Source organism: Neovison vison, unplaced genomic scaffold (genome assembly GCF_020171115.1).
Source record: "Neovison vison isolate M4711 unplaced genomic scaffold, ASM_NN_V1 Scaffold_017, whole genome shotgun sequence".
NCBI classification, from domain to species: domain Eukaryota; kingdom Metazoa; phylum Chordata; class Mammalia; order Carnivora; family Mustelidae; genus Neogale; species Neogale vison.
This window is the reverse complement of record NW_025334821.1, coordinates 834-15,000: the sequence shown is the minus strand read 5'-3', so window position 1 is coordinate 15,000 and position 14,167 is coordinate 834.

Genomic DNA, 14,167 nt, shown 5'->3' with positions numbered 1-14,167 from the left:
CGGGGGGAAGCGCCCCCCAGGCGAGAGCGGCCCGACCCGTGCCCAGACGTCACCGCCGGCGGCCACTCGGCACGGGAGCGGGCAGCAGACGCAGCCGCTCGCACGGCAACAGGGCAGGAGACGCACGGCCGCGGGGGAGTGGCCACGCACGCACGCACTCGCACGCACACGGGAGCCCCACGTGCCAGACGCCAGCCAGGCCCGGCGGGATCCTCCCCCGACTCGGAGGGGGGAGGCGCAGGCCGCGGTAGGCAAGAGAGCGACGCTCGGCCCCACCGCGGGGCCGGCAGACCCCTCGCAGAGAGGGGGCTCTGCCCAACACGCAACGGTAGTCACCCCGCATCGGTGGCCACTACGCGCAGAGGAGGGGCGGCAGCTGGGGGGTTCCGGTACCCCAAGGCACCCTCTCGGATCGCTAGAGAAGGCTTTCTCACCGAGGGCGCATCGCCCCCACCCATTCGTCCCCCCGACCGAGCCCCGCGAAACGGCGTCCCAAAGGCCTCCAAGGGCCTGGGGGCAGGGGTGGGTCTGCGGTAAGGGATAGGCACAGGGCAATCCTGAGCGCTCGCGGCCAGAGCCCGACAAGGGGACCGCCTTTGCCTCTCCACGCAGGCCATGCTCCCATCACCGCCCAGAAGGAACCTCGTGCCTCCACCGGGGCCACGAGAGGAGCGGAGACGGGCACAGCATGCTGGGCAAAAATAGCAGCAGCCCTCGGGTGGCCAAGCGCCACAGCGCTGGCCCGGCCCGGCACGGTCACTCACACGCCCCGCCAAGTCCTCTCCACACACACCCCTGGCACGACGCGCACCAGGGGACGAGGAGGCGCCCGCACCCACACAGAGGGGGGGCGGGTTGGGCCTCCCTTACCGGCTCCACCACCTGCTCTTCGGACACACCACCGACAGCGGCAACCCGAGGGGGTCGCTGGGAACGGGAAACGACGCCACCACTCGGCCTCAGGCACCTGAGACAACCTGGAGCGCTCCAGGGGCACCACAGAGGGCCAGGCGCCACGCACTCAGCACGCCCAGGCGGTGAGCAGCGCGGCATGGGGACAGCCCTCCCCACCACAGGGAGGGCCGCTCACCCCACAGGAAGCCAGGAGTGGCATGCGAGAGTGTCCGCTGCGTCAGAAGGCCCCACACCCACAGGCGCCCTGAGGCGGGAACCGTGGGAAAGTGGAGTCGGGCCGGAGCCCACACCCCCCCGGCACCCTTTCCCCCTACACCACCCACGACAGCGGGTGGCAGAAGAGGAGGAGCGGGGGACCCGCGGGCAGAGCGAGAAGCACGGTCCCATTCGCCATGAATGTCCGTCCCTCGTCTGACGCGGCTTAGGCCCGGCCCGGGAGAACGCGACATCACCACATCGATCAGCAAAAAACGTGCCCAAGGAGGCCCCAGAGGGGGGAAACACCCGGCGAGGACATCAACCAGAAGGACCTGCTTTTGAGCCTCGCCGGCACCCCTCGAGCCCAGGGCAAGGACAGCCGGGCAACCCAGGGAGAATGCCTGACACGCAGCACAGAGCCTTGTGGAACGGAACAGGGGTTGCCACAGCCACAGCCGGGTGCCCGCAGCGCAGAGTGCACGGGGTAAAGGACCCACGCCACCTGCCCACGCAGCTCTCGGGTGCTGGAGACCAGAGATGGCACCACAGCCCAGGCCACCTGGGGGTAAACAAGAGCCGGCAGCGCACAGGCCCACGCAGACGGCTCAAACAAGCGAGGGCCGAACCGGATTTGGCACCACAGCCAAGCCCGGAGCCCCGCACGCACCCAGAGGCCCACAGCTCTAAGGCAAGTCACTCAAACAGCGTGTCAGCACCTACCTGGCAAAAAAAAGTGCTCCTTTCAGGGGACAAAATACCCACGCCATCAGGCGGGGCCTAGCCACAGGTCACCGGGACCTCGTGGGACCATGGCCCGGCCACTGGCCCCAAACACCACTCCATTGCCCTACACACACACACACACACACACACACACACACACACACACACACACACACACACACAAAGGGGGGGGCCGCACCACGGAACCCCTAGGGCCATCTGGTCGACCCCCGGGAGCGTGGGGAAGGGTGTAGCCGGGACCGATAGCTGACGCGAGGCGGGGTGGAGCGGTGTGGGCTGGGCCAGCCAGGGCCGGCCGGGAGCGGCCAGGGCCGGCCAGGGCCCGGCCGGTTGCGGCCAGGGCCGGCCGGCATTAGCCGGGGCCGGGCGGGAGCGGCCGAGATCGGCCGGGGCCGGGCGGGAGCGGCCGGGGCTGGCCAGGGCCGGCAAGGGCCCGGCAGGGATCGGCCGGGGCCGGTCTGGAGCGGCCGGGGCCGGTCTGGAGCAGCCGGGGCCGGCCGTGATCGGCCAGGGTCGGCCGGGGCCAGCCGGCATCGGCCGGGGCCGGCCGGGAGCGGCCGGGAGCGGCCGTGGCCGGCCGGGAGTGGCCAGGGCCAGGCGGGAGCGGCCAGGGTCGGCCGGGGCCAGCCGGCATCGGCCGGGGCCGGCCGGGAGCGGCCCGGAGGGGCCGGGGCCCAGCCGGGAGCGGCCGTGGCCAGGCGGGAGCGGCCAGGGCCGGCCAGGGATCGGCCGGGGCCGGTCTGGAGCGGCCGGGGCCGGCCGGGATCGGCCAGGGTCGGCCGGGGCCGGCCGGGGCCGGCCGGGAGCGGCCCGGATGGGCCGGGGCCGGCCGGGAGCAGCCGGGAGCGGCCGGGGCCAGGCGGGAGCGGCCAGGGCCGGCCAGGGTCCGGCAGGGATCGGCCGGGGCCGGTCTGGAGCGGCCGGGGCCGGCCGGGATCGGCCAGGGTCGGCCGTGGCCAGCCAGCATCGGCCGGGGCCGGCCGGGAGCAGCCAGGGCCGGCCGGTATCGGCCGGGGCCGGCCGGGGCCGGCCAGGGCCCGACCGGGATCGGCCGGGGCCGGGCGGGAGCGGCCGGGAGCGGCCGGGGCCTGGCGGGAGCGGCCGGGGCCGGCCGGGGCCGGCCAGGGCCGGCCAGGGCCCGGCAGGGATCGGCCGTGGCCCGTCTGGAGCGGCCGGGAGCGGCCGGGATCGGCCGGGGCCGGCCAGGGCCCGCCGGGGATCAGCCAGGGTGGCTCCTCCCCTGGTCCGCCTGTTGTCCCCAGGTCGGGACTTAGAAAAATCAAGTTGTGAGGGTGGGGGGGGACCTGGCGGCGCTCGCCTCCTCCTCTCTCTCCCCACCGGCCCCGGCCCTCAGGACCAAACACCAAGGACCGCCCCAGGACTGTCACTGACTCCCGGCTGGGACTGGGAGAGGAGGCGAGGCGCCCCCGCACCCCCCGATGGCCCGACCTCCACGGAGGTCGCGGCCGGTGCCTCCCCTCGCGGCGCCGCCTGGTCTGATCCCATCCGGTCCGTTCCGGTCCGATCCGGTCCCCACCTACGCAGAGGGCCTCGGAAAACTTGGTGAGAAAATCGGGGGCGACGACCAGGACCCCACGCGAGCCCGCGGACGGAACCCTCGCGCCATCCACGGACTTCCCCGCGAGGCTCATGCCGGTCCCCAGCCGCCCGGGTGTGACACGGAATACGTGGCCTGACGACCGGCCAGAGCCACAGGCCGAACGGCTTCCTCGTGCCGCACGTGCACACTCTCTCCCGTTCTCCCAGAGGCGGAGGAGGGGGCACCGGCGGGGTGCTGGTCCACCCCTCCAGGCAGCCCCCAACACCCCTAACAGGAGAGCGAGGAGGAGAAAGAGGACAAAGCGACAGCGCCACGGGTTTCCCAAAAAAACTAAGGGTTCAATCTTCCACGAGCCAATCGCGCCCTGACACCCCAGAGAAAACGGGAGGCTCCCTCTAGTGTCGCCGGCTTCCCGGAACTGCAGCTCGGGGACCGCCACCAAATGCCATCCCTTGCCGATATCGCCCACGCTCCGGCGGGGAGACGCTATATAAAAGCGGCCGCCAGGTGGCGGCAGGCAACCGCCGCGAAAGACACCGAGGCAGACCCCCCCGAGCGCAGGGCCGTGAAGTCGCGTGGCCGGCCACCAGACCGCCCAATCTCGTGTCCCAGCCCACTTCGGAAGGGCGGGTGTCAGCCTCGGGACCTCCCGGCGGGCACGGCGTGACTCCAGCAGCCCAGGGGAGACTTGGGAAACGCGCCCGGGCCGCTGCCGCTGGAAGAGGGGGGGCCCCGACTGCCCACGACACACACACACCACACACACACACACACACACACACACGCACACACACGCACACACGCACACACGCACACACGCACACACACACCCAGGATGAAAACTGTTCCCTGTCAAGCATCAACCCTGAGCACTCACTATAAAAGTAAATGAGGAAACGCAGACAAGAGAGAAATCAAGCAAATAATGTGACTCTGAAGGCTGGACACCTATTGAGTCGAGAGAATTGACCAAACACCAGAAACTGCAAAAGAAGGTTTTCCTTCCAAGTCAGTTCCTCCGTAGTTAGCTACACAACGTTCTTTCACCAGTATTTCCCCCAAGAGTGCGACGATCCAAATAAGGTTTCCCAGTGCAAAGTTCATGGGCGCAGACTTCACACCTGTGATTCAAGTACACGTCTTTCAGGGCACCTAGCTGGCTGGCTCGGTCCAGAGGATCCCCGAGGAAGGCGACTCTTGATCTGTGGGGGTCCTGAATTCCAGGGCCACACTGGGTGGGTGTACAGAGCTGACAGGCCAAAGACATTTGAACCGCTATGTCGATTTCAAACACAACATAGGAAACCAAAACAAAAATCAGAAATAAAGTCACCCCTGGTCGAATGCTTTTTTTTTTTTTTTTTTTTTTTTTTTTTTTTTTTGGTAGAGGCCACGGGAACCCTGTGATGTTGGCAGACAAAGAGACATGGTCAGTCCATCAATGAATCGATGGAACGGAACAGATACCCAAACAGATATGCCCAAGCCCAACAAAGGTTTCACCTGAGATGCCTAAATTATAACCATAACCGCTATTTCTGCTTCTGCACCCTCGCTTGCTAACCCATGAGGAGATGGAAAATTACCAGCAAACTTTCTATAGGCACTCTGTAACCACACAACCCCCGCCCAGAATTGAACCTGGCAGAGTGGCCGCTCCCGGACCCCCACCCGGCTCTGGGCCGAGAGAGAACAGTCATCTGGCACCAGAGAAACCCCCACCCAGAACTGGACGTGACAAAATGACTGCTCCCGGACCCCCCACCCAGCTCTGGGTGCAAGAGAGAGCAACCATCCGGCACCCCGCAGCTTGACAGGGAGACCCCGGCCAATCCAGAGGTGACACATACCCTAGCGGTGCCGACCAAGCAGTTTGAAGAATGACAGCCCTTTGACCTAACCAATAATCTGTTCCCAGCCTTTTCCCGCTCTGTAGCGCGCCAGTCATATTAGAGAGTTGCTGTTTGATTTTCCCGCGGTACGTAGTGATTTGTTAGGAGATACTATGATGTATGCTAAGTCCCTGCCTCCCCAAAAATAGTGCATAAAAAGTGCCGTGACCCATGGGGCGCCTGTGTGGCTCAGTGGGTTAAGCCTCTGCCTTCAGCTCAGGTCATGATCTCAGGTTCCTGGGATCGAGCCCCGCATCGGGCTCTCTGCTCAGCAGGGAGCCTGCTCCCCGCCCCCCCCCACCCGCGCCCCCGCCTGCCTCTCTGCCTACTTGTGATCTCTCTCTCTCTCTCTCTCTCTCTCTCTCTCTCCCTCCCTCCCTCTCTGTCAAATAAAGACATAAAATCTTAAAAAAAAAAAAAAAAAAAAAAGTGCCGTGATCCTGAGCTCAGGACCTCTTAGCGTCACCGGCAACGAGGGCGCAGAGGTCCGGGTTTGAACTCGTAATAAACGACCCTTGCTGTTTGGCTTTGACTCTGGACTCTGGTGGTCGTCTTTGGGGGGTCTCGGAATTTGGGCATAACACACCGATGCGCAAAGGCCATTCAAAGGAGGAAACATGGCCCACCTCCCCACGAAATCAGAGGATAGTCAGTCCAGTCATCAGACATCCACAGGCCCAACACGCAGGCAAGAAGGCAGACAAAGAAACAAGAAAACTGGGGGGCACCTGAGTGGCTCAATGGGTTAAAAAGCCTCTGCCTTCGGCTCAGGTCATGATCCCAGGGTCCTGGGATCGAGCCCCGCATCGGGCTCTCTGCGCAGCGGCAAGCCTGCTTCCCCCCTCTCACTCTGACTGCCTCTCTGCCTACTTGTGATCTCTCTCTGTCAAATAAATAAATAAAATCTTAAAAAAAAAAAAAAAAGAAAAAGAAAAAGAAACAAGAAAACTGGGGCGCCTGAGCGGCTCAGTCAGCGAAATGTCTCTGCCTTCAGCTCAGGTCATGATCTCCGGGTCCTGGGATTGAGCCCCGCATCCATCGGGGCTCCCTACTCAGCAGAGACTCTGCTTCTCGCCCTCCCGCTCTCTGACCCTCCTTCTGGATCCTTCGCTCCTTCGCCCGCCCGCCCTCCCTCCCTCCTTCCCTCCCTCCCTCCCACCACCACCAAAATTCTTTTTGAAGGAGAAAAAAAGGAAGAAGAAAGCTTCTATATCCAAACAGCCAGACCTCACCCCTCCTACCAATGTGAACTCCAAACGGATCCCACACTTCCATGGGAAACAGAACACTGGAACACACGTGTGTGTGTGTGTGTGTGTGTGTGTGTGTCTGTCTGTGTGTCTGTGTCTGGGTGCCTGTGTGTGTCTGTGTCTGTGTGCATGCGCGCGTGTTGGGGGGGTGATTCTAGGGGGAGAGCTGGGGATCTAGGGCCAGGCAAAGAGGGTTTAAGACTGGACACCAAAGGCGCGATCCGTAAAAAATAAATAAATAAATAAACGGAGGGGTTGGAAGTCCCCAAAATTAAAAACCTAGGCTCTGTGAAACACCCTCTGAAGAGGACCCAAGAGCAAAGGACACACAGAGGCCTGGGGGATCAGCCGGGAGTGGGAGGTGGGGTGGTGGAGGGTGTTGCTCAGAGAGAAACAAAATGAGGAAACGCTCGCTCCCGGAGGTTGGATCTGGGTCACTAGGGGAATCTGGGTACAATCCATTCAGATGGGAAGTCTGCCACACGGCCCAAGGCAAGGAAGAAAACCAAGATTTTTAGGGTCAGGTCCCTTTGAGCAGGTCATGTCTAATACAAGGCCCCCGACTCAGAAAACCAGCGAGGCAGTTTAATGTCTACTTCCAAATGGACATGGAGTCTGGGTTTGAGAGGCAGGGAGTCCATCCCTGATCATCCCAGAGGCGATTAAAAAATACAGAAGAACCATTAGCAACGACAAACTCTGCAGGGCCCAGGGTCGAACGGCAGAGAACCTTCCGATTTTCTTTTTTCTTTTCTTTTCTTTTTTTTCTTTTTTTAAAGATTTTATTTATTTATCAGAGAGAGGGGAGGGGATAGAGAGCGAGCACAGGCAGACAGAATGGCAGGCAGAGGCAGAGGGAGAAGCAGGCTCCCGGCTGAGCAAGGAGCCCGATGTGGGACTCGATCCCAGGACGCTGGGATCATGACCTGAGCCAAAGGCAGCTGCTTAACCAACTGAGCCACCCAGGCGTCCCCCGATTTTCTTTTTAACACCCAGGCCAAGGAGCCTATGCGCAGGCACACTGCCGCTGTGGAGGAGCCTCGGGAATGGCCGGAAAGAAAGGAGCCAGCAATGGCAGGACCCGGGATGGGGAGAGGGATTCCCGCGGAACAAGGACCCGTGAGCCACTTGAGTCTGGGTAGACTGCCCTGAAGGAAACCAGAACATGTCACCCCTGAAAGGTGCCCACTGTGGCACGTCGGTTATCTCAAATTCAACTCCTTGAAGACACAGCACCAACAAGAAGGATATGCCGACCCTTCTGGTCTTCATGAGACCAAGAGAGCCAACTCCCATGTGATAGGTACCTTCCCTGGAACCAGGAAGCAGAAAGGCATCCTCCATCACCAGAGACAGGAGAGGGGAACCGGAGAATTAGGGTCTGAACCGTCCACATCGATAAAACTTCTTCAACCAGACCCACCCCCACCCCCACCCCCGTCTTCCCGGGGCTGTCTTTTCCAAGCGGCTACCTGCCCCTTGACCAAACCCCTTTTTTCTCATCCGTTCTTCACGAGTGGATCGAGTCCCTGTCTTGTCTGTCTGTCTGTCTGTCTGTCTTTCTTTCTTTCATTCTTTTTTCTTTTAAGATTTTACTTTATTTACTTATTTGAGAGACCGAGATCACAAGTAGGCAGAGAGGGGGGCTGGGGGGGGGGAAGCAAGCTCGGTCGAGCAGAGAGCCTGACGCAGGGCTCGATCCCAGGACCCGGAGATCACGAGATCATGACCTGGAAGGCGGAGGCCCAACCCGCCCAGCCACCCAGGCACCCCTCGAGTCCCTGTCTTTAGGTCCTTGTGAAGGCGCCCCTGTGCTGGCAAACACCTATCCACAGTTGGATGCCCTTCTCTAGGGAAGCTCTTCTGTCGGATACCATCCTAGGCCCAGCCACAGACCCTAAGCAGGTAGAGAAGAATGTGTGTCCACCACCACTACCAAACACCACCACCACCACCACCCCACCACCACCACAACCACCACCAGCAGCCCCACCCCCACCCCCACCCCCACCCCCACCCCAGTGGCAAGAATGTCCACCTGGAACGTCACTCAGAACCAGATGTAGAGAGCGAAGGCAAGAGAAATGAGGCAACAGCAAGGTCTCCTGACCACTTGTAACCCGCTGATGAATCCCTGACACACATACAGGGTGCAACACCCCTACAACTCCCTCAAGGATTTTGTTCAATGTTTTACCCGCGAGGATTTGCTCTAGTCCGTGTCACTTCACTCCGATAGCCACAAATGCCCACGAGATGCTAACATCCCTCTTCCAACACGTGGCCCACAGACACACATCTAAAGACACACGCTTTGCTAAAACAAAAGGGACTTACCTCACCTTGACAGGACGTAGCCCTGCAAGTCTCAGAGACCTTGCTCGCAGCATACACACATTCCTTGGAGACTTACCTTATCCCTAACCCCCACTAACTGGAAACTGTATCACCAGTGACCCCTCACAATCCCAGCACAGCTCTTTCTGCCCACAGGTCCTGTCCCCGTGCTGTCATAAAAGCACCTTTTTGCAACCAAACACATCTCTGCAATTCTTTCTTGACCATTTCCCCGGGCAGCTCCACATCGGTCTGCCTGTCTGTCCGGTTTTTGTGTTTGTTCCTTCGTGTGTGTGTGTGTGTGTGTGTGTGTGTGTGTGTGTGCGCGCGCGCGCGCGCGTGTGTGTGCGCGTGCGTGTTTAATGGGGCTTTGGTTTTAATTATTTATTTATTTATCGTACTTACGTACTTACTTACTTACTTACTTACTTATTTTGATCGATTTTGTGTTCACAGCCAAATTCACTGGAGAATATGGCCAGTACCCGCAGGACACCTGCTCTGCCATCCCTCCCTGCTCACTGGCCCCGGCCCAGCCCCCCAACACTCAGAGGCACAGGCCTGCTCCCTGAGAGCTTCCACAAGCCTATTGACCATCCGACCATCCGTCCATCCGTGGCAAAGCTGGTGTATCGCTTACAAAGGATGAATCCACACTGTGACATCATCATCAGCCACTCAGAGCCCAGAGTTTACACGAGAGTCCACTCTTGGCGTTATCCATTCTCTGGGGTTTTGTTTCTTCCCCCTTCTTTATAACGACTTTATTTATTTATTTGACAGAGAGAGAGACAGACAGACACACAGATCATAAGTAGGGGGAGGGGAGCAGGCTCCCCGCCAAGCAGAGAGCCCAATACGGGGCTCGATCCCAGGACCCGGAGACCATGACCAGAGCCAAAGGCAGAGACTTGACTCACTGAGACACCCAGGCGCCCCCCTTCTCTGGGTTTTGACAAAAGTATCTTACCACCATCGTAGCACTCTGAATAGTTCCACCGCCTTAAAAATCCTCTGTGCCCTGCCTAGTCACCCTACCCACCCACCTACCCACCCACGCCCTCCCCCCACCCCCAACACGCACCCTCCACGCCTGCCAAAACCCCTGGCAGCCGACAGATCTTGGTTTTCCCTTTTTCCCTGCCTGCCTGCCTGCCTGCCTGCCTGACCTCTTACCTTCCTTATCAATAGTTTGAATATCATTGGCTTATTATGAAAGACAGACATGGAAATTACTAACACGAGGCAAGATTTCACAACTTCAGTGGACTGAGTAGTTTCACGGGATGCCATTGCAATAATGATTTATTTCAGTCTATATATTTTCTCAGAATGTCACGGTCTCTAAGTAAGAAAATAGTCCACGTCATCTAGAACTACCCCGAGGCCTCCATATTCTGGGAGAAAACATTTATCGCCAACTTCCAGGCCAACTGGTTGAATCTCTCCACCCTTTCCTTTAGAGACTGACCAATAGCTATTCCTGTTGCTTAAAGTACTTTTCCTTGAGATTTTTCGGAGAGCCCACTGCCTCCTTTGGTTACAATTTTGGCTGCACTCCTTTGGAGCAAAACCTGGTCAAAGAGGGGAGAAACCCTCTCCACACACCTGTCCGTCTATGACGCTGTCTGCTACAGTTTCATATTCTGCTCTCCAGCCGACTGATCTCGTGACCCTCTCCATAGTTTGGCCTCCTTCAGCATGTCACATTGACTTGGAACCGTGAGGTAGGTGCACCTCTTCTGATTGGCTTATCTCAGTCAGGAATACACACGGAAGTTTCCCTGCCTGGCTCCCCACAGCTCCCCATAGCTCCATAGCTCGCTCATCTCTTTCCAAAGCCCCGAAAACCATTTAGTTCATGGCCTGGAGGTACCCCACTCTCTGTATCCATTCTCCTCCTGCGGGACTTCTGACTGCCTCCAGGTTCAAGCCATTACGAATGAAGGGGCCATGAACGTCTGCGTATAGGTTTCTGTGCAGACATCAGTTTTCAACTCATTTGGGTCATCGATACATACCAAGGAGCAGGATTGCCGTGTCGAACGGTAAGAGTATGTTTAGCTTTGAGAGGCCATCACCCATATTTCTGGCATGGGGGGGGGCGGGAGCTGAGCGGAGGGCTGTGCACGGAAGGAACAAGGTCACGAAGGAGGGAGAATTCAAAGATGCTGGAAAGGAAGACGTCACCGGGGCACACCCTTTACCTCGGGGTTTGTGGCAGACCCTAAGGATGACATTGACATGAGACGGAGTAACAGGAAAAGGAGCCTACAAATTTGTTCCCTGAAAGTGTCACATGACAAAGCCCTCCCAAGGAAAGCAAGACCCTGAGAAGGAGCAAATCCTAGTTGCTGGTATATTGAGTTGACCAAGAAGAGGCGATTGTGGAAGGAGTAACTAAAGTACGTGGGGAGGCTAAAGGAACATACAGATCTGAAAGAAAGAAAGAAAGAAAGAAAGAAAGAAAGAAAGAAAAGAAAGAAGATCAGTTTGTCCAGGGTGCCTGGGTGGCTCCGTGGTTAAGCCGCTGCCTTCGGCTCAGGTCATGATCTCAGGGTCCTGGGATCGAGTCCCGCATCGGGCTCTCTGCTCTGCAGGGAGGCTGCTTCCTCCTCTCCCTCTCTCTGCCTGCCTGTCTGCCGGCTTGTGATCTCTGTCTGTCAAATAAATAAATAAAATCTTTTAAAAAAAAGATCAGTTTGTCCAGAATTCTCCTTTTCATTCTCAACTTCCCGTCCTTGAAGATAAGAATGTCACTCACAGGGTACCTGGGCGGCTTAGTCCGTTAAGGTTAAGCATCTGCCTTTGGCTCAGGTCATGATCCCACGTTCCTGGGATCGAGTCCCACATCAGGCTTCTTGCTCAGCGGGGAGCCTGCTTCTCCCTCTCCCTCTGCCTGGCCCCTCCCCCTGCTTCTGCACACGCAGAATATATGTGTGCGTGCATGTGTGTACACATATACATATATAAACACGTGTGTGTGTGTTTGTGTGTCCCCCTCTCTTCTCTCTCTCAAAGAAAGAAAGAAAGAAAGAAAAAAGGATGTCACTTTCTTTCTTTCATTTAAAGATTTTACTTCTGCATTTGACAGCGAGAAAGAGAGCCCAAGTAGGCAGAGCGGCAGAGGCCATGCGCGGTGTTTATCTCTTCATTGTTATTTTGGTCCTTGTGGAAGTGATCTCTACAACCAGGGTGGGGCTGGAACTCAGGACTCAGATCTAAGAGCCAGCGCACTCTATGGAGAACCAACCAGGGGACCCTGAGCTTTTTGTAGCTTAGGGAGAGAACGGGTCTCCTGTGTGCCACCGCCCCCGCTCCCATACCGCTTTGGCACACAGGTTCTTTGGAATGTGAAGCGCTTAAGAAACAGTAACCCAGGGGCACCTGGGTGGCTCAAGCGTTAAGGGTCTGCCATAGGGTCAGGTCATGATCTCGGGCACCTGGGATCGTGTGTGTGTGCGCGCGCGCGCGCGTGCGCACCCACCCCCACCCGGGGCCCCCATCTCATCTGGCTCCCTGCTCAGCGGGATGCCTGCTTCTCCCTCTCCACTCTCCCTGCCCCTGCTTGTTTCCCTCCCTCGCTGTTTCTCTCTATCAAATGCATAAACAGAACCTTAAGAGAGATAGGAAGAAAGAAAGAAAGAAAGAAAGAGGGAAGGAAGGAGAGAGAGAGAAAGAAAAAAAGAAAGAAAGAAAGGCAATAGCCAAAAAGAAAAAAAAAAAAGAAAGAAAGAAAGAAAGAAAGGCAATAGCCCCGAGGAGGACACTCCGCCTCTCCCTCTGCTTCCTGACCTGAAAGGAGGAGATAAAACTCGCCTCGGAAAGGCACTCTCCCTCCATGGAGCAGGAGGAAAAGAAGACATTCTGCCCAGAAAACCTTCCTCTGTCAGTTCCCTTCCATCTATTGGCCTTGCCATGGTGGGCTGAGCTCAGAAGCCTAAAACTGCTTTCCTCTCTCCTGTCATTTCTCCACAACCGGATCTTTCCTAGTGGAGGACGCGCTCTCGAAATGGGAATTCTGAGCCGCCATTCTGTGTGACTTCTGGTGTGGGTGTCTCCTGCCTGATGGGCGCTGCACGTGTCAATCGACTGTTTCTCTCCCTGCGATCTATCTCTTTCTGACCGGGGTCGTCTCAGCCAACAAACTCAGAAGGGGAGTAGAGGGAACATTCTTCCTCCCCTACACCTACTGAATGCAGACGGACACACCCCTAGAACCCTCCCCTCCACGAGCATGCCCACGCATGTACACACACACACACACACACACACACACACACACACGCGCGCGCGCGCGCGCGCCCCAAATAAGAGTTGGAATCCACCTGAATGTCGAACAATGGCACAATGGTTAAACACAGGATGCTATACTCACATGATAGAATAGAACACTGATACTACAAATTATGTTTGCGGAGACGGTTTGGTGGCATGGGAATGTGCTTGTTGGGTGCAATACTTAGTGAAAAGAAGTAGGAAGCATTCTGCGGAGAATGGGTTCTCTCTTAGGACGGGATACCAGATCATTTCAAAGGCTAGGGATGGGGGCACCTGGGTGGCTCAGTGGGTTAAGCCGCTGCCTTCAGCTCAGGTCATGATCTCGGGATCCTGGGATCGAGTCCCACATCGGGCTCTCTGCTCAGCAGGGAGCCTGCTTCCTCCTCTCTCTCTCTCTGCCTGCTTCTCTGCCTACTTGTGATCACTCTCTGTCAAATAAATAAATAAAATCTTTAAAAAAAAAAAGGCTAGGGATGGTGAAATCAGCTCTTCTTCTTCCTCCTCCTCCTCCTCCTCCCCCCTCCCCCTCCCCTCTTCTTCTTCTTCTTCTTCTTCTTCTTCTTCTTCTTCTAAGATTTTATTTACTTACGTGACAGACAGAGATCACAAGTAGGCAGAGAGGGAGGCAGAGAGAGAGGGGGAAGCAGGCTCGCCATCGAGCAGAGAGCCCTATCCGGGGTCTCGAGCCCAGGACCCTGGGATCATAAACCGAGCTGAGGCAGAGGCTTTAACCCACTCAGCAGGGATGCTGAGGCAGATGTGGGGCTCCATCCCAGGACCCTGAGATCATGACCGGAGCCGAAGGCAGCGGCTTAATCCACGGAGCCACCCAGGCGCCTTTTATAAGACATTGGGTCCTAAAGAGGAAGCAGGACTTCAGCTAGTGGTCTCAGGAACGGTGCTTACTTCCTAGATTAATATTGATCCGCCCAACTTTCGCTTTTCATGGCTCGTCTCTCTCTGCTGGACATAGGGGAGAACACGGGTCT